The sequence below is a fragment of the Vanessa tameamea genome, chromosome 10 (assembly GCF_037043105.1).
Source record: "Vanessa tameamea isolate UH-Manoa-2023 chromosome 10, ilVanTame1 primary haplotype, whole genome shotgun sequence".
In the NCBI taxonomy this organism is placed as follows: domain Eukaryota; kingdom Metazoa; phylum Arthropoda; class Insecta; order Lepidoptera; family Nymphalidae; genus Vanessa; species Vanessa tameamea.
The window spans coordinates 5275813-5295171 of record NC_087318.1 but is presented as its reverse complement, the minus strand read 5'-3'; the positions used below and the strand labels follow the sequence as shown (position 1 = coordinate 5295171).

Genomic DNA, 19359 nt, shown 5'->3' with positions numbered 1-19359 from the left:
TTGCTGAAAATTTTCTTTTTACAAGCATTATAGTATAGACAATAGAAGCACTATACAAGTTCATAATTATGGGAAGACTCGCTTAGACTATACTTTTTCGGTAAGTTTAGTGAGCGACTCAATAATTATGACAATATCGTCAGCAAATCTAAGTATGAATCTAAGACATTGGTTGGTAAACAGTATCGGGGATATAACATACCCTGCGCAGTTGGATCACCTTCGTCTTATAGTCCCGAATTTAAATAGTCATTACAGCGGCGTTCTATAGCACACACAAGTTTCTATATCGAGCACTGCTCAGATTTCAATAGTATCGATGGCTTTCTCGTAATCATAAAAACCATACATAGCGGTTGATTTTACTCTGTGATCTTTTGTACAATCTGCGGAATAGTATGGATGTGCTCTATGGTTCTGGTTGCTTTGATAACTGGAACTCATCAAGTCTTCTGGCAAGACGGCTTGTGCCAACTCTTGATGAACCAAGCGACTCGCATCACATCACACATGAGTGGGTAATACCTACCCAGACAACTTCCGACAGTCCTATTGATTACACAAACGAATAAACGAATTTATCAAATAGAGCCTCTGCGCTTCAAAGATATTTACTAGTATTTACCGTTTGTGATTTTTGTAGCCCAAGACGTAGGGTACGTTAATTCGCCGATTTCATGTACTCCCATTTTGCCATTGTGGTCTTCCATAACAACATTGTAGTGGGCCTTTGAGGTGTTGTTGATGGCCTTTGCTTGTCTTCGTATATAACTTCTGTCACATCGTCAATGTTCCTCAATGTCGTTGTATAAACATGTACAACCTTCAGACAACTTTAAGATAAGGTACGCAACTCGGTTCAACACAATCTGTGTCCAAAAATGTAAATAAATCAAATAAGTTTATAAAAATTGTGACTTAACAAATATCAATATTTCAGCTTAGACATGGTTCTGAGGAAAAATTTCATAATTCATATTTTTTTTCTAGTTCCAGTGACATTTTCGTTCTCGCTCGCTGTTAAAGGCTACTGAAGCGCCGCGAGTGCACACGCGGTATGTACACCATAGTTGTTCAAAGGCCGCAGTGTCGAAAACACTTTATCTTAACCGACAACGAGCATACGATTCATACAAAATGTTGAGTATCTTAAAGAACATTGCCTTGCTAATGATTGTATAAGGATTAACTTTCACCACTTACACTTTTGAGATATCTGATGCGACAGATGATTAATGAATTGATTTAAGAAAAAGAGATCTTAGCTTCCAAAATCGGTGGCGGATTGTAAGACCGGGTTAATATTTCTTATAGAGGTATAGTACGACACAACTTAGATGTAGCGTGATCTTCATGCAAACGTAATAATTTGTAATGTCATTTAACAAAATACATTCGCCAAATTGACGATTAATTGTTTTTTTTTTATTTCAATGCTACATTTAAATTGTGCCGTACTATAACATACGATCAGGTAGAAAATAATATAAAAAAAATGTTATTTTTCTTTGTGCTAAAATTACAGATACTCAATTCATAAGATTATATATATTATACTAACACAATTCGTACTTCACCACTAACGAATTGTTGTCCGTATTATTTTGTATTCCGAGACGTTTATGTCGTTTAGTTAATCAAAACATTTTTTTCTTTAGCAAAGCGAAAACTTAGTCGTGTAATGTTTCTCATACGATTACACATTGGAACGATCCGTCATTTAAGTCTTGTGAAAAAAAGTTTCTCGATATTTGCGCTTCGCTGCTCAACCTAAATCACAAAAATATTGTGTTATAAGAGTTTTATGTCCATTTGTACAATGTAGAATAACACTCAATGCTCTAGTAAAGAACTGTTTTAAATAATTAGTTTAATATATTATACTCTGCTTCAAAAAATACCAAAACAATACTATATTATTACAAATATCTAGTCACCACCGCGCATGGACATTCACGTGTGAGATACGATGTGCATTCTTTAAGAATATCACAGCAGTACAATACAATTGGATGATAACTTTTTAGCATATTTAAAGTGCAAAACATTTAATAAATAAAAATAATAACTTTAAATAAATAATAATATGTAAATTTAAAATTGTTATATATCTAAGCTTATTATATATCATAATTTGATGTTATATAATGAACCGAAAAATACCTATGTACATCTAGGTACTATATTGAACAAAAACAATTATAAAAACTAAAAAAATTTAATCTATTTATACAACAGTATCAAATACAATACCAACAGTTACAACGATAGAATATCACCGTTAAGTTACAGCAAGTCCATTCCACGTAATTTGTGGGATGGCAGCCGCGTATCCGCCTTTTATCCAATTTGCTACAGGATAATAATGGTAGAATGAAATACATCGTTCGCTAGATCGTCTCATTCACTCCGCTTTGAACGGTGCAATGAAAAAGTTACACCCGTCACATCGAAAGGTCAAGTGGTAATCGTTGGATTGACCTTTGTACTGATATCATTGTGTAGAGTTAAAGATTTGTGGGTTCAGAATTATTTGCTATTGAGTTTATATAAAATTTATATTTATTATACTAAATTGGTTTTAATGTAATATACTCTTTTATCATAAGATTTTCCGATAGTTGTCCTATTCTTGTGTGAAATAATATTTTTATCGCGACTCATTAAAATGGATGAAATTAAAACAAACGGTGCTGTCTGATTAAGTTTTAATTCAAGACCTGAAGTTATAGTAGTCATTTGTAATAATGCTCGTAATATAAAATACTTTTTTCTTTTGGTGGCATTACTATACTTTTTATCTTAAATATATGCATTTTTTAGATATTTTAAAGTAAGACAAAACTGCACGGATTATTAAACTGAAATAAAGGATGAAATCAATAATTATATTATAAATAGATCAAAATTGTTTATTTTTATTTAGGGGGTTAGTTATCTAGAGAACTGACGAACCAAATAATAAAAAATCACTGGTAGGAATTTACATTACTTATAACTGCTACCGAAACTTTTTCATAAAAATAATGCGATGTCTGAAAATTCTAAAACAAATTCAATATGACACAGATTTTGTCCGTTGAATACAAAAGCTGAGTTCAAAAAAGTAGTCAGCTCAGTGTAAACAAATAAATCTTATAAGGAATTCCGCCCCTCGACCAGAGCAAACCACAACCGCAAACATTTAGAATAGTTTGTTTGCTTAATATCAAAGAATTTGAATCGGATTTTAGGAAGGAAATTTTTTACTTACAAACTGAACAACGTAAGGATTTATTGTTGTGCTAATTTACGAAATGCTGTAAACAAACTCATACATATCAAAACGAGATTAATGTAGTATTTAACTACTAAGATTCGTAATTAACAATTTGAATGAATAAAAAATAATTAGTATGCTATTATATTATTTTTTCCTTTTATATTTTATTTTGCCTCTCTTATAGAATTTTGTATTTTCAATGGATGAATTCGTTTAATTATTCAATGTTTTTTTTTAAAGATAATAAAAAAACTAAAACTTTAATGACAATCACATTTTGATAAAACTAAGAGGCCTGTAAATATTATACCTACTATCTTTATTTCTCAGTGAGACATCATCTAAAAATTTAATTTTTTTGAAACAAATCTTTTGCATAGGAACTTTGCTACCCATATTTGGTTTTACTATTAAAACACTTTAAATGTTTTCTGTTTAAACGAATACATTGTCTCCTAAAAGAGTTGCAGACTCAATGTAGCCGAGTAACAGGCGTAACGACTGTGTATTCATTCCCTTTTTTTTAATGTTGTGTGTATTTACAATTGCTAGCGATGTTGTTTTTTGAATAAAAATTTACATTATTTTTTTTTAAATAAATTGTACTGGTTGTTTTTAATATTTATTCGAAAATAAAAAAATATATAAGCATTTGTTTTATTTCAACACACACGTTTTAAAATTTGCCCCCTGTTTGTCTGTACGAACCTATAATGAAATCATTTTTTGCAGACACCAAAATACTTTTCAATTATGTCTCTGCCTGTAAAAAAATATTTTGTATCATAATAACATATTATATTATAAAATTAAAAATGGGAGAGTACGGATGGATTAATGTTTGTTATTTAAACACGCCCAAAATGGCTAAACTGATATGAATTTGGTTCGGAGATAGATTATAGCTGGAAATAGAAAATATGTTGCTTTTCACCCGAAAAAAGCACGATTCCTACGTAGCATAAAGAGGTGAGATCTATTTTCTTTTTTGTAATCATTTAAGTCTGAAATTACAGTATATATTTTTATATTTATCATACACTTAACCAGAAGTAATATATACCTTATATATTATTTTAGTAATTAATATTTTAGTATTTAATAATGGTATTTGTGAAATAAACGGAAAGAAAAACGGTGTCGAGCTGCTCTATCCACGCCCTAATCTACCATGACTAATATGCCCTAAAAAAATTGACTTCACTTGAGAGTCTAGGGAATCTACGACAAAGTTAGTAGAACTATATATCGATCTTATGCCACAATAACACATTTTATGTAAAATATAAGTTGAACCAGCGAAAACACTTACCGATACGGAAAAAGCCTTTAAAAAGTCAGAAGTGCGTTTTGTGGAATATAATTTTTGCGTGGAAATTCAATCTGAACACTAGATTATTGTTGTTTTTTAATAATTGAAATATCCATTATTATTAAAAATACTACAAAAATAATATTATTATACTTTTTTACAATAAGTATAAGAATTATTAACATTAAGGCCGTAACTATATACAAATAAAACAAAAAGTTACAAAAAAATCATGGCTGTGGAGTATAGTGGCAAGAATGTTAACAGCATTTCCCCCTTGAATCGCAATTACAATCCTCTGGGCAAAAAATGCCCAGACTTCTTCTCCTTCTACTAGTAACTCCTATTACTAATACTACTAGTACCTAAGTCAGTAAGGCGAGGTGTTATATTTTGAATGAACGTTTTTGCACCATTTCTTCAAGATCCAGCTGTTTTTAAAACTAACTGAATGTAAATTCTATCAGTACAGTACAGTATTCTTATTCAACAGTTTAAATACTAAGTTATGTTAGTTAAAAACAATCATATATGATAAATAAATCAACGAGTATTCATGGTAATCGCCACGACCAAACTAGTCGAGTTAAGCTAAAAAAAATATCTTCATGTCAATATTTCCATTAAATTTAATGAAAATAAATTGAAACAAAAATTACATTGATATGCATACATGATTTATTATGCATATTAAGAATTGGTTTCAATCAAAATTTAGTATGCTTTGTTCGATACACTGGACAAATCCAGCTCAACTGCAACCGAATAAAATCAAAGTTTGACTATAATAATAAGCGTAGAAGTCACGAAAAATAAGTTTTATCTATAAAATTATATTTATTGATGAAAAATATTTAGATTTTTATTAAAAGAGTCAAATTGGTCAATCTGTCATGGGCTACACAGGGACAAATCAATTTCTTGCAAACGAATCTGTCAACTCAAAAGGATTGGACTATATCTTACTATTTATTTATTGATACCGATCATTTAGCGAGTCATTTGATTAAGTCTTTACATAATTATGTGAAATATTGTATCTTATAATGTCGGTAATTAAATCATGTGTGATTATCAATATATAAAAATTATGTAAGATAATAAAATATTAATAATTTGTGTAAGAAGTCGTGAATCTGTGTTAGAAAGAGAGTAAATGACAAACAAAAAGTCACGCCTAAAATGAATGACATTCGTTGAAACATTTTCCTCATAACTTACAATTTAAGCTTCGCAATCTAATTTACCTTCACTGACTAAACGAAAATTTTTGAAGACTTCATAATGTTTTTATGTTTTCTAATAAAAAAAACCGCAGAATGAACGTTATAATAATAACACTGCTTATAAAATGGCACCTTAAACGTAAATTAAGTCACACCAAAATGAGCCGGTAATATTATTTAAAAGCAGTGATTCAATTTAGTTTAATGGAAGTTAATCACGACAATTTGCTTCAAACAATATTTAATTAAGACGATGTCTTTTGATATTTTTAGTTACTGGATTAAATATTTCAATAATTAATTGTTTATTCTCCGACATTTGTTACTAACGATGACTTTCGTTGTTGACACAGTTGTACGTAAGTTTTGAGAGAACATGACCAATTACCTAAAGCACCTGATTCTTAATACAACATTACGGGTTCAAACTCGGCCTGTATCACTGAGTTTTCATATTTTGGCTGTAGATATTGGTTCTCTAAGAAATATGAAATATTCCTTACGTCACTAATTCAACCACCAACCTTAGGAACTAAGATGTTAAGTCCCGTGACTGTAATTATACTCACCTATCACACCGGTATACGACAACACTAAATATTGCTCTTTGATATTATAATATGTGATGACTGGGTACCTACTCAGAGAAACCGTGTAATATGTGTTTAATTTATTTATGTTTAATCTCATGCTCAACGAAGAGTTCTTCATATGATCCACGAAATTCTGCCACACGTCAGGTGAAATAAACAGAAAATAAATTTTGCTAGGTAGAAGAGGCGTTTGCTCAGCAGTGACACTACGTTTATATGACGTTTTTTTAATTAGGCTTAAATATTAAAGTTATAAAACGGATGTAATACGTACTTACTAATAACTAAAATTCCAACAAACTCACTCGAATCTATCGAAAACATATCCCCTTATTGACTTAATCATTCATACATATGTCTTAAAGCTTAATTGTTCATTGACCAAGGATCAAACATATTAACACTATTGTTCGCAAAATAACGATTTAGTACATAGAAAAGATAATACTTTTGGTATGATACGAAATCTTCGATGTAGAGATTCGAAATAATGATATATCGAACTCATTTTTTGTTTGACCGATGCTTACGTAGATATGTGTTCAATAGCGAACTATTTTGTTAGGAAAAACCTTATACAATATCTCGTTCACTAATCATTATAATTATCTACAAAGATATTCTTGTTGTTATAAACTACGATGTACGTATTGTTGAACTGCTTTTTCATCGTGACCTGATAATTTGAAAGAGAAGCATATAAATATATATTTTTTATTGTTATCGGTATATATGGCATTTTAAAACTAAGAAATACGTCGTCAATCATAATTGCTACTTATATTCTTAAATTTGAGTAGTACATTCCGATATATTACTTTACAAGATGTTCGGAAGCGAGCAGAGGCAGCGAGCGGTAAAATATAAAAGCACTGTCAGGGGCGAAAAGAATGTTTCCAAAGCGATTTTTTTTTTAATTGTCTATATTTAGTAATACCGGAACAGTATATCATAGTAGGGCATTTTTTTTTATATATAGCGATCGAACAAAATATTTCAATCACAGTAATGTATAAAAAATATTGAAAGTTTTAAGAAATTCGAATTTTACGACCTTGATCTTTATATTTTTTGAAACATAATATCATATTTTGAATATCGTGTGTGAAAATGTTTTTAATGATTCTTTATAGGGGAGTTTTATAGCTAAATGTATATGTAATCATTTTTCGTTAAAGACAAGGATAAGAGGGTGAAGTAAAATACACGTGTCGTACCTTCAACGAAAACATACCCTTAACAAACTGCTCATCAAAGAAACGATACAAAAATAAATATCTAATATTTAAACAAAATAGCCTGTTATTAAATGATTGATGATTTATTTCCTTTGATCAATATACCCACCACCACCCATAGAGACCCACCTCGGCTTTCCATGGGTACAATTTATTAATATATAAAATAATAATTTTACAATTATTTTTTATATATAATTGGATCTTTAGTTCCTGATATTATCTCTACATACAAACAAACAAGTTTTACCTCTTTATAATATTAGTAAAGCTATTACTATAATTTGTTTCATATACAATTTATTTAGCGTACTTAACTTTTTAAAATAAAACTATTGTGGTTTTATTCTATCACCAACACTAAAAACGTGTGAGCAATTTCAGTACAATCGGATGTGTGGTTTTATAATCTGTTGATCAATACATATTGACACGTGAATTTAAATACAGGCGATTTTATTCCTTGTCAGACATCACTTAAAACATTAATTGAAACGTATCTAAATTAAGTTGTTAAACGTGATTTGGTTTAACTAAACATAGCGCATGAATTTATATTTATAAAATAAAAAAAAGATTTTTCTAGAATCGCAACATTTTAATGTATTCTTGAATACTAGGACAAAACATTGTTTTACTTTTATCAAAGAATGGAGACTACATTATTCATAGCCTCGGTTTATTTTCTTACCTTATACCTAACTATGGCAATTCAAAGTAATATTTAACTAACATTACGAAAACACGTTTTGTTTTTCCAACGTACATAATAACTCGGTATAATTTAATTTCGACAAGAATTCCTTATAAAATTACAACTGTGTTTTTAATATGTTGTGCTACTGCACATGTATATTAAAATATAATATACGGAGAGCTTTGTACATAAGTATAAATATATAAAGTATAACATAACAGCCAGTGTATATACCATTACTTGACTTGTTCTATTCCTGACGTCACTGGGCGGTGGTAGGCACTTTCCATCAGATGAGCCTCCTGCTCGTCTGCCAACTATTCCATAAAAATAAAATTCTCACTGATGCGTTCTCTTCTTTGACAGGAGGTTTGTTTCATTGTATCTTATTGCAAAATAATATATTATGTATTGTATTATACTTCAGAGGCAGTTTTTAATGTAATTAGTGCTTTTAACTTGCGTGCAATTAAAATAATTAAAATACAGTTAACCGATGCGATTATGTACTGATCGGAAATTAATGGCTTACAATAATTATTACCCTAATTGTACGATCCGAGTAATTTCCGCGTCATTAAGGAGTTACATATCGATTAATTTTATTCTATTATAATATTAAGTCCAATTAAAATATGGTGTTTTTAATGTATGATTTTTTTTACGATCAAAGAGAAACATTTCGTTGGGTATTTGAAACAATACATATTTTCCTAAATCGTCAACTAACATGCATATTTCTGAAAAAAATATCAGTGTATCGATCTTTTAAAGTAAGGTACAATGCAAAATTGCTTTAAGTTCGTTAATTTATTTTTTTTCAAAAAATATGTTTAAATAATTTTAATACTGAAATTAAATCTTTAAAAGTTTTGTTTCCACATCAAAACCATTTGCATCGCATATTTTGTTTTAAATTATCTACATTAAAAAAGTGTATCTATAAAAGTATACAAGGAAAAGTTTTAAATAAACTTTATCTAGCTTGGGCTCTCACAGAGGTTTATAATATTCATATTTTATTTACGCAGTGTATGAAGAGAATCCATTAGGAGCACACGAGTCATGCTGACTAGTCAGAAAATGGGAACCACAAAGACCTCTAATATTTACGATCATTCATCTCATGTCACTTTGCGATGACAGATTGCTCTGAATTTACAATAAATAAAACTTTACCTACCTAAGCGCATCACTTAAAAGTGGTTCCGGAAAGTTGATTAAAGTTTATTGGGTGGTGTAAACTTTACGCCATATTCGTTCGAGTTGTTTGGGTGTTAATCAATTAGTTATTTTGACGTGAGGGGGGAGAGCGGGGAGCGGCAGTCCCAACGCGGTGGAACGCGGGTTAGTCGCAACGCAGCGATATCAACTGCGGGGTTCGAAGAGCGCGCCAGACGCGTTGTACGCACGCATGCGTCCCAACTTCAATGACGTTGGCCCCCAACCGCAAATTTTTCTCTATGCCAGTACCAACTAAATTGCAAAACCGCAGCCGAAGGTAACGCTTGGGGATTTCTGCGTAATGTAATCACCAGAACATCATGAATATAACGAGAATTTTTTTCCTTGCTGAGTTATGCAGGGTTAATCACAACGACTGGAATTAGCATAAAGCCGTGCTCAGAAATTTGATTTCGCGGCGGAATTTAATTTATAATTTAACAGTTTACTTATCTAGTTGATTATCCTTTACTAATTAAGCGAAATTCCCTCTGTACGACTTTCTATTTCCTCTTAAAGAAAACAGGCTTTGGGTATTATTTACTTTGGTATTACTTGGCAGGAAAAGCGCCTTTTGGATGTAACATTAATCCTTAGTAGTTTTATCAGTTATATTTTTATATTGGTCCAATTAGGAAAAACGTACGTTAGCGTCCTGCTAGTTTGCCACCTATTCCAAAAAAAAAAGAAACAATAGTGATACTTATTATTTGCATTCAACATTTTATAAGATATGCCAATACTCATACCTCACCTCAGATGTATTGACATTCCTTAGTGTGTAATTCAGTTTCAGTTTATATTTACTAAACCTAAAGTCGATTTGCCTACTTAAAAAAATATTGAAAAATAGATGGAGTTGCTATAATTTCATATATATTCATAGGCTTGTCATATTTTAATACAACCTGTTAAACGTGACTGGTAAAAAAAACTGAAAAAAAAATAGTCTTGCGTTAATACGCACCATATAAAAAGGCTTTTTTTTTAAATAATTGTCTGTAAAAAAATTATTTAGAGACAATTATTTTATAATGAATTTTCCTTATCTTTATCTTTGTTTTTCGGTGTAAATACACATTTACGCATTTCCCACCCATAAAGAGAGGTATATGGTGCTTCCATGCTGGAATACCCACTAAAAACCAGAGGTACCCAAGCCGTTATTTCGGGGGGCATAACATCGCTAATTTCACCTTGCCTGCATATATATGGATAGATAATATTAATATATCCATTCTATTCATTTATAAATCTTATCCAAGAGCACATCTAAAAAAAGTCATTTAATATCCTGATGCTTAGAACGCTTTATTCCCGCTGGGTGATTGAACGTTTGTTTTTAATGACAATGTATAAAAAAAACTACTGTTCCAGAAAAAACAACATCAACATTCCTATTTCCACCCACTAAATAATCGCTAACACGAGTTGCAATGGGGAAAAACGATCATAAAAGCCGAGGGAAAAAAAAGAGTTCGCATAGCGAACGTTTTAATGCTCCTTAAGACGATGAATAGTAAAAATATTTCAGTGAAAGCGCGTCACGTAGGACCTCCCGGGAGGTTCGGGAAATGCCAACGCGTGTTCCACTTCGATATGAAATGCTTGAAACAAAGAGGTTACGTATTCTAAAAGTGTCAAAATTTTTTCACCGTGCATACTAATATTATAAGTTATTCCTATATATTTATGTCATATAACAAAAAAAATCTCGTGGTTACGTGATTTCGACGCATCCTATTCATGATGATAGGAATACGAGTCAAATTATGTCGAGTATTCATCGATAAAAAATACGTGAAATTGATCTACTATTAATAATGTCAATTTAATAAAATATTTTATATAACCGTTTTTATTTTTATATTTCTAATGTAATAGTATTTTTGTTGTTAACAACAGCGTTGAGCTAATCTTTATATATTATTATTTTATATTTATTAGTGTTCATTTAATAATAAGCAAATTGTAGAGTTGAAACGCCCTACGAATAATGGACGTAAATCTTAACTGAAGTTAGCAGGACTCGACTCGATTCGAAGATAATTATACGCACAGCAATATTATAAAAATATCCATCGAGATTATAAATTGACAAAAAATTAAAATATCTTCCAGTAAAGGTAAGTCTATAATGTGCAGGTAGAGACAGCTATCTCGTGTCGCTATCACGAAATACATTCGAAGCGTGCGATTTCAGAGTCGTCGTCCTCACCTGATATTCAAAGCCATCGTGAATTTGATTACCCCATGTTATTGAGACGTCTTGCAAAGTGAGTTAATATAATTTATTCAATAAAAAAGTATTCGGTAAAACTACCTCGACATGAAAATATCTAGAAGAAAACTTTCAAAGATTTTATGTAACATATCTATCTATTTTTTTCACTTTTAAATTTAATTTGACATATTTAAAGTAAAATTATAATTTTATTGGTCTAATTCCTATAAACGAGGAGTTTTTGTTACTTTTATCGATATATAATTATGTCATCCCTTTTCACTACTGATATTTATAGATAAATGAAAACGACATCGGTTCTCATAATCATATGTTGGACGTATCTAAATCTTCACTATAACTATAAAACACTAGCGACCCGCCCCGGCTTTACACGAGTGCAATGCTGATACTAAATATACTACAGAATGTCTTACAACGTTCACAGTTTTTCAGACATTAGACAATATAGACCGCTTTGTCATATGTTCTGTGTCCGCTATTTTAAATCTGTAATGTCTTCGAAAGTATTCATTTAAATTACATATTGTAAAAGGCGATATTGATATATATTGAATCCATTTAAAGTACTTAATTGGATAAGGATTAATGCTTTATTGCTTAAAATCGCTTCGAAAATAAGCCATTATTTCTCGTAAAAAGTCAACGATAAAAAATGGTTTAAAAATTGTGAGTTATCCCTAAGAGATAGACATATACCATCGCGGACTTTTTTAAAGAATTTTTTAAGGTATACAATACTGTTGTACATTATTTTGATCTATCTCGTAGGGTTCAGCCAGCGTTTGCAATGTAAGCGCAAAAATGGGTTTATTTACTTTAGAAACCTCTAAAATAATCAGTTTTTCTTACGTATATATTATTATACATATAAACCTTCCTCTTGAATCAATCTATTTAAAAAAACCGCATTAAAATCCGTTGTGTAATTTAATCAAATCTAAGCATACATAGGGACACACAGCGATAAGCGACTCTGTTTTTGAACTCAATTACTACTGAATGGATTTTTCGTATTCACCTATCGACGGTGTAATTCATGAGTTGTTGCATGAAATATGATAAAGATTATTGATATTGTGGAAAAAAAAAATGCCGACTGGGAGGATTTTCTAAAGTGCTCCGTGTGAAGCAACAGTTATGTTATGTATTTATTATCTGTACATCTTTATTCTACCATTGCGAAACCGGGACGAATAGCTAGTCAATAACATTTATAATAATTTAATCTCAGTACATTTAGTCGAATTTACATTTGATTGACGCGATTGACATTTATAAATATTTTATTTCCGTTAACGGTACTGATACCCGTTTTGACTTTGGACATGAGTATTGAACAATGACGTGGTATTTTTATCGAAATGTTATAAAAGTTAGGTTATAAAATTTTGCCAGGATTATGTCAATACATCATACAATACACCTCGCGAAAATTGACGCGTTTATTTTAATATCTATAATATTTTAAAAACAGCTGTTTTGAATCGCAAAGTGTTAAAGTCAATTTTAAAAATAATTTTAAGCTATCTATTTTATCCTCTGTGACAATTTAAATAAACTACTCTGTCGCTAATATTCCTCCTTTTTTTAAAACAAAATAATAATGCCTGTAAATTATTTATAATATTATATATAGTTGTATGATGTTGTTTTTTCCGGAAATTATATTAAGATTTACGAATCAGTAACAGATTTCTCTCTGGCCACGATGTCACGACTATGATTATATTTAAAAAAGTCTATAAGACATTAATGTACTAATAAACTACAAACTAAAATAATATGTAAACATCGTATTAATCGTATTATTTTATAATTAGAGAAAACAAGAAAAAAGTAAAAACAAACTTACCTCTTAATATTCGTATAACGGTAAGATATACAAATACAAACATATTTACTGTAAAATCATAGTATAATAAGACTCAATAGCATAATTACTATGAGTTGAATTTCCTCATACTGTCGCATAATCTTATAATGGTTACATTTCGAATTTCAAAAATATAATAATAGTCTAATTTGAACAAGAATCTAAAATTAGAAATCTTAACAGTTCGGTAAGGTAATATAAAAACCGAGGGCACTTGATACCGAGAACACTTTTCCTAAACGAGTAAAAATTCATGAAAATTTTATGTTACTATAACACCACAGTGACTCGTCTCGTTCACGTAGAAACATTAGGTATAATAATACGTATTTGAAAATAAAAAAAGGGAAAAGAAAATGTTTTCCATTTTAGACACATAACTACATATTAACATAGATGACGAGATGCCTTAGCGGATAGAGTATATCAAACTTTCTTACAGTCGTAGGTTCAAAGGCGCACAAGTACTACATTAATAATATTGTAAGAACATTATATAAGATGAAATTCTACCTGATGGAATAATTTATGTCTCATTAGTATTATTATATACATCATATACATTTGAAGGCTGCTTATTTATTTAAACAAAAGTATATTCAATAATACAATGTAATTATAATATTATTTCATTGAAACTATAAAGGGGAACACAGTTTTAAATCCATTGAATATTCATATCATTCATTTGCAGTTTTCAAGTTTCAGTTTTAATTTTCGCTCGCAGTGCCAATTTCACAAAATTACAAAACTGGCGATGAAATAATCAAAATTCCCTATTAAAATATATACATCTCTTAAACGTCATTGCGTTTTAAGCCCTTAGGCTTAGCTATAGAATATTATATATGTTATCTATTTATGTATTCGATCTTCATAAATGTAAATTGCACAGGAAAAGGAACGCGCCCTATTTTTTACTATAAGTTAAGTATTTGTAGTCAGCCCAGTACATAAGAACACGACTAGTATTTTCCAATCCATCCTAAGAATTATTTCGCAGATGGACCGGTTCCCTTTTACCATTCGAAGAGCCACTTAAATGTGTTTAATTGAATACCTAAAGAAAATTCCCTTAGTCGTCTTACGACACTTACGATTTCAAAATGGTACTCCATAAAACTCGGACTTAGTACATCTTCACCGTATTTTATTGAATGTTCGTTGATTTTTAATAATTCGTAATTTTTAACTCATGTAATTTTATTATAAATCCTTATTAAAAAAACCGGAACATGCATGCTCAAGTAGACTTTTTCCAAGAATATTACTACTTTTATTCTGCATGGAAATCAACGTATGATAATTACTCCTCTTTATTTATTTATTGTGTATCTATATATGTATAATACGGATCTGGACGAGCAAATGAACCACCTGATGGTAAGTTATCAATTAACATTGGCGCTGTAAGGAATAATAATAATTCCTTATATCACACCAATGCGACACCAACCTCGGGAGCTAAGATGTCCCTTGTGCCTGCAGTTGCACTTGCTTCAAACCGGAATACACAAACACACACTAAGTATTGCCGTTTGACGGTAGAATATCTGAAGAGTAAGTGATACCTATCGAGACTTTCACTAAGCCCTTCAAAAAGCTAAGTCAAAAAAAAACTATAGTTAATATATAATATATATACTCGTAGGTACATAAAATTAAAATATTTACAGAAATCACATTGCCTTACAATGTTCATAGAATATGATATTGTTCTAACTCGGATCTCGAAGTCCTTTTCCTTTGTATTCTTAAGATTTATTACAGGAAAAATATTCCTCTTTCTAAATGCAACGTCTGACTTCTTGAAAAGATAAGCAGGCGTCAAATGGCAGTCCTTCTTCCATTGTCCGTCCGACCTTAATCTGCCATTTTTGCTGCTCATTTGCATCGTTAAGGAAAATAAACGGAAAGATTTTATAAAATTTTATTGGTGCTAATTTTTATCAAAATTTACTAAACATTTTATTTTTAAAACATACAACGCGATTTAATTTATCACTCTCTCACACTCTCAATTAATTAGTTATTTTATAAAATTGTTATTTATATCTATACGATATTCAATTTCAATTGTGTCTTCTCTAAGTGTAATTTTGTGAAAAAAAAAGTCACAACTGGTAAACCAGAAAGGTGCGTGATGCATATAATCGTAATTTTAATATTAATCTATTAATTTAGTATATTACCATAATAGAGTAGTTAACAGTCATGGATTTCCTTTCTGTAATTTTAGTCAAGTGTATTTACGGTCATACTCGACAATAGCGTCCCCCTCCATCACCTGACGTGTTTGGCGTGACGATAGAGATTATTGGTACTCTAAATCAACGGAATTGGACACGCTCACTAGCCGATATATCACCTGCAACCAATCTTCAATATCGAGGCATATTGTTAACCAATTTCTCGGGAAATACCAGTACTTTGTACCGATAAAGTGAGGACCGAAAATATTATATTTTTGTTGTTAAATTCTTTACTCGACTTTCGTAGGCTTTAACTTTATCGGAATTTGGTACAGCTTAGAATCTTTTTGAACAAAGTTTTTGAATTGTAATTTAAAACATGAATATAAAGTATCTAATGGAGTCATAAAATACCAATATATTTAATACAAGTTGTCATTCACGGCTTCTCTCGCGTTATAGAGGGGTCGGCAGATGTCAGGTTTTAAACGAGCCTAAATTTCATTAAATTCGGTTCAAAGAGCAACAGACAGCCACACATACTTACTTTCGTGTTTTTATAATATTAGTATAAATTATAGAAGGCACGAACGCGAAAAACTATGTATAATTAAATATATATAATTATAAGAATATACTATATATATATACTAGCCAATAGGTAAATATCAAGTTTAAGTAATATATAATTTGCAATTCACATATTATAAGTATAGTCAATACTTATTACGACATTTTTTTTAATCAAAGTTTGCTCTGAAATATTTTTTATGGTACAATCAGTCACTTTATGGTAATCGGTCACCACGACTATACATGCCTTACTAACCTTGGGATTGAATGAATATATCCATAACTACTCACTCACTCACTCACCCTTCAAACCGGAATAAATCAGTACTAGTATTGCAGCTTGGCGGTAATACATATTATAAGTGGGTGGTAATTTTTCAAACTACCAACCGTACCATAAAATCAAATATTCATTTACGTGATACATATATCACTACATAATATAAAATAAAGTCGCTACCGTCTGTCTGTCCCTATGTATGCTTAGATCTTTAAAACTACGCAACGAATTTTGATGCGGTTTTTTCAATAGTGATTCAAGAGGAAGGTTTATATGTATGCTCAATATAGTAGAGAAACGCTGATAATTTTAGAGGTTTCTAATTACATTACATTAAACTTACATTAAACTTCCTTACACGAACTGAACGATACGCAATAGATCAAAATAATGTACTACAGTATTGTACACCTTAATAAGATCTACAAAGAAGTCCCCGATGAGATATGTATATCTCTGAGGGATAACCCACAACAGCATTTAATATAGATCAATATGGCCTTGAACTGACTGAAAAAGCTGTGAATGTTGTATATAAAAACAATCTCTAGTTTATTTAGTATCAGCACAGCACCCGCGCGAAGCCTAGGCGGGTCGCTAGTACAAAATAATATAAAGTAAACACATTTTAATAAATGGATTTTTTTCATATTTTCCGCGAGAATACAGAAAAAAAAATCTGCTTAGCCGAAGTTACATTTTTATTTTATATCGGACAAATATTTACCTTAACCGCAGGGTTTCTAATAAAAACATGAGGCTGTCACATGATATATTCAAGAGGTTTCCACAGCTGTCGTTTCCATATATTTTACTCGAGTCTTGAATGACATTAATGGAATAAAAGACAATACCGTGAATAAGGTGAATGACATCCAACGAATTAATATAAATAATAAAACACGTAATATTATGATTTAATTGCAGTTAGAAATATAATTTGCAATAAGATATCCTCGAGTCTATATAAATGTTTGTTTTAAATACCGATACTGCAATGAGTATTAATTTTAGCATTGGCGCATTTCGTCTTATATGGATATTTTATTGGAGCGATTTAAAAGTTACTTATAAAAAACCTACTTTAAATAATTACATATAATTTTGATTGAAGTTATATATAAAGTTCATAAACGAAAAGTTAATAGTTGATGTTACTACATACGGCGGTACTTGATGGTAGGATTTTGTGCAAGCCCGTCTGAGTAGGTAACGCCCACTCATCAGATATTCTACCAACAAACAATAATGCTTTGTATTTTTGTTTTCCGATTTGATTGTGCATACAGGCACAAGAGACAACATCTTAGCTCCCAAAGTTGGTGGCGCATTAGCGATGTATGGAATGCTTAATATTTCTTAAATCGCTGTTAGTGTTGACTATCCTATAAAAAAAAATCAAGTACTTAATTGTTAATCACATTGCTCGTTAAAGACCTCTGCTTCGTTTGAGAAATATTGGAGTTAATTCCACCACTCCAGTTTGGGTTGGTATATAAAAGATTGACAGAATTTCATTACACTCATTTAAGTCTACTTCATATTTTCCTCACAAAATTATTCTTTACTGCTGAGCACGAGATGAATTATAAATATAAATTAAACACATACATGAAATCACAGTAGCGCTTCACCTGAATTTAAATCTGTCTTCGGTACTCATATATCATACATATTTCATATTTCATGTTTAATAAGCAATATAAAAGTGCTAAAGTTTCTTACTCATTTTTCTCTTGGGTTTTTTTGTTTAAATTTCTTGTAAAACATTCTTTCAAACACATGAAAGTGCCTATTCGAAAAGTATTATTTTATTTTAATTTTGATCACTACAATCAACACATTAAAAATTATAAGTTTTATTAAGGTAGTAAAAAAGTTTTTTAAATATAAAATATGTAAAAAAACTAAATAAGGTCTCATGAATCATTATTATGGACTTTTTACATGATTAAGATTAAAAATACAAAATGAATCCTTCGAGAGACATCCAGCAGATTTAACCTATTTAATATATTTATATATTATTTGCGCCACGCATATCCAAGGAAGCACAAGGGTAAATAGCGATGGCAGTATAAGCGAGTATCATGCTGTCGTCCTTTTTTTTTTTGTTTAACGAGGAGGAAATGCATTTACGCATGCCGCTCGGTCGTGGGACCGGGACGGGTACGTGGGCCCTGTCCTACCCACTAAAACCATCCTCGGGTTTCCACGAACCCAGTGGCGAACTCCCCCAAGTCCGCCACTGGAGGCTGGGCGTCAACGAAGCTGACGTCCTGCGGCGGATAAGATGGTAGGCTCCGCCGCTGACCGCCGGTGTAAAACACCTGGAGTAACACTCGAGTAGCGAGCCCTCCCACTCCCTCCTAGCCAACGAGGCCACTCACATGGTCCGCCCTAACGCCGATCAAGGACGTACCAGGAGCAGCCCCGCGGCATCCCTCCCGCCAGTCTTAGCTGTGACCGACGAGCAAGCTCAAGCCGGCCCCGTTGCCCAGGGTACACCACGAGGAGGTGACTGACATGTACCCCATCACGATGTCGTCCGTCTCAGCATACGAGTAGCTCTAAATATACATTTGTTCCCATTAAAACTAAATCCCAAACTAAAATCCCACTCATCGTCTATCACAGGCGA

The 19359-nt window shown here is 31.2% G+C and overlaps 1 protein-coding gene across 1 annotated transcript in view; it reads right to left on the bottom strand.

Annotated features, from left to right (window-relative positions):
• LOC113400651 (leucine-rich repeats and immunoglobulin-like domains protein 1) overlaps positions 1-9705 on the bottom strand; it is a 39370-nt gene extending 29665 nt beyond the window's left edge. The window contains exon 1 of the mRNA XM_026640330.2: positions 9512-9705. The gene's annotated coding sequence lies outside the window, so the exon portion shown is untranslated. The remainder of the gene's footprint in view (positions 1-9511) is intronic.
• Positions 9706-19359: the final 9654 nt, after the last annotated feature.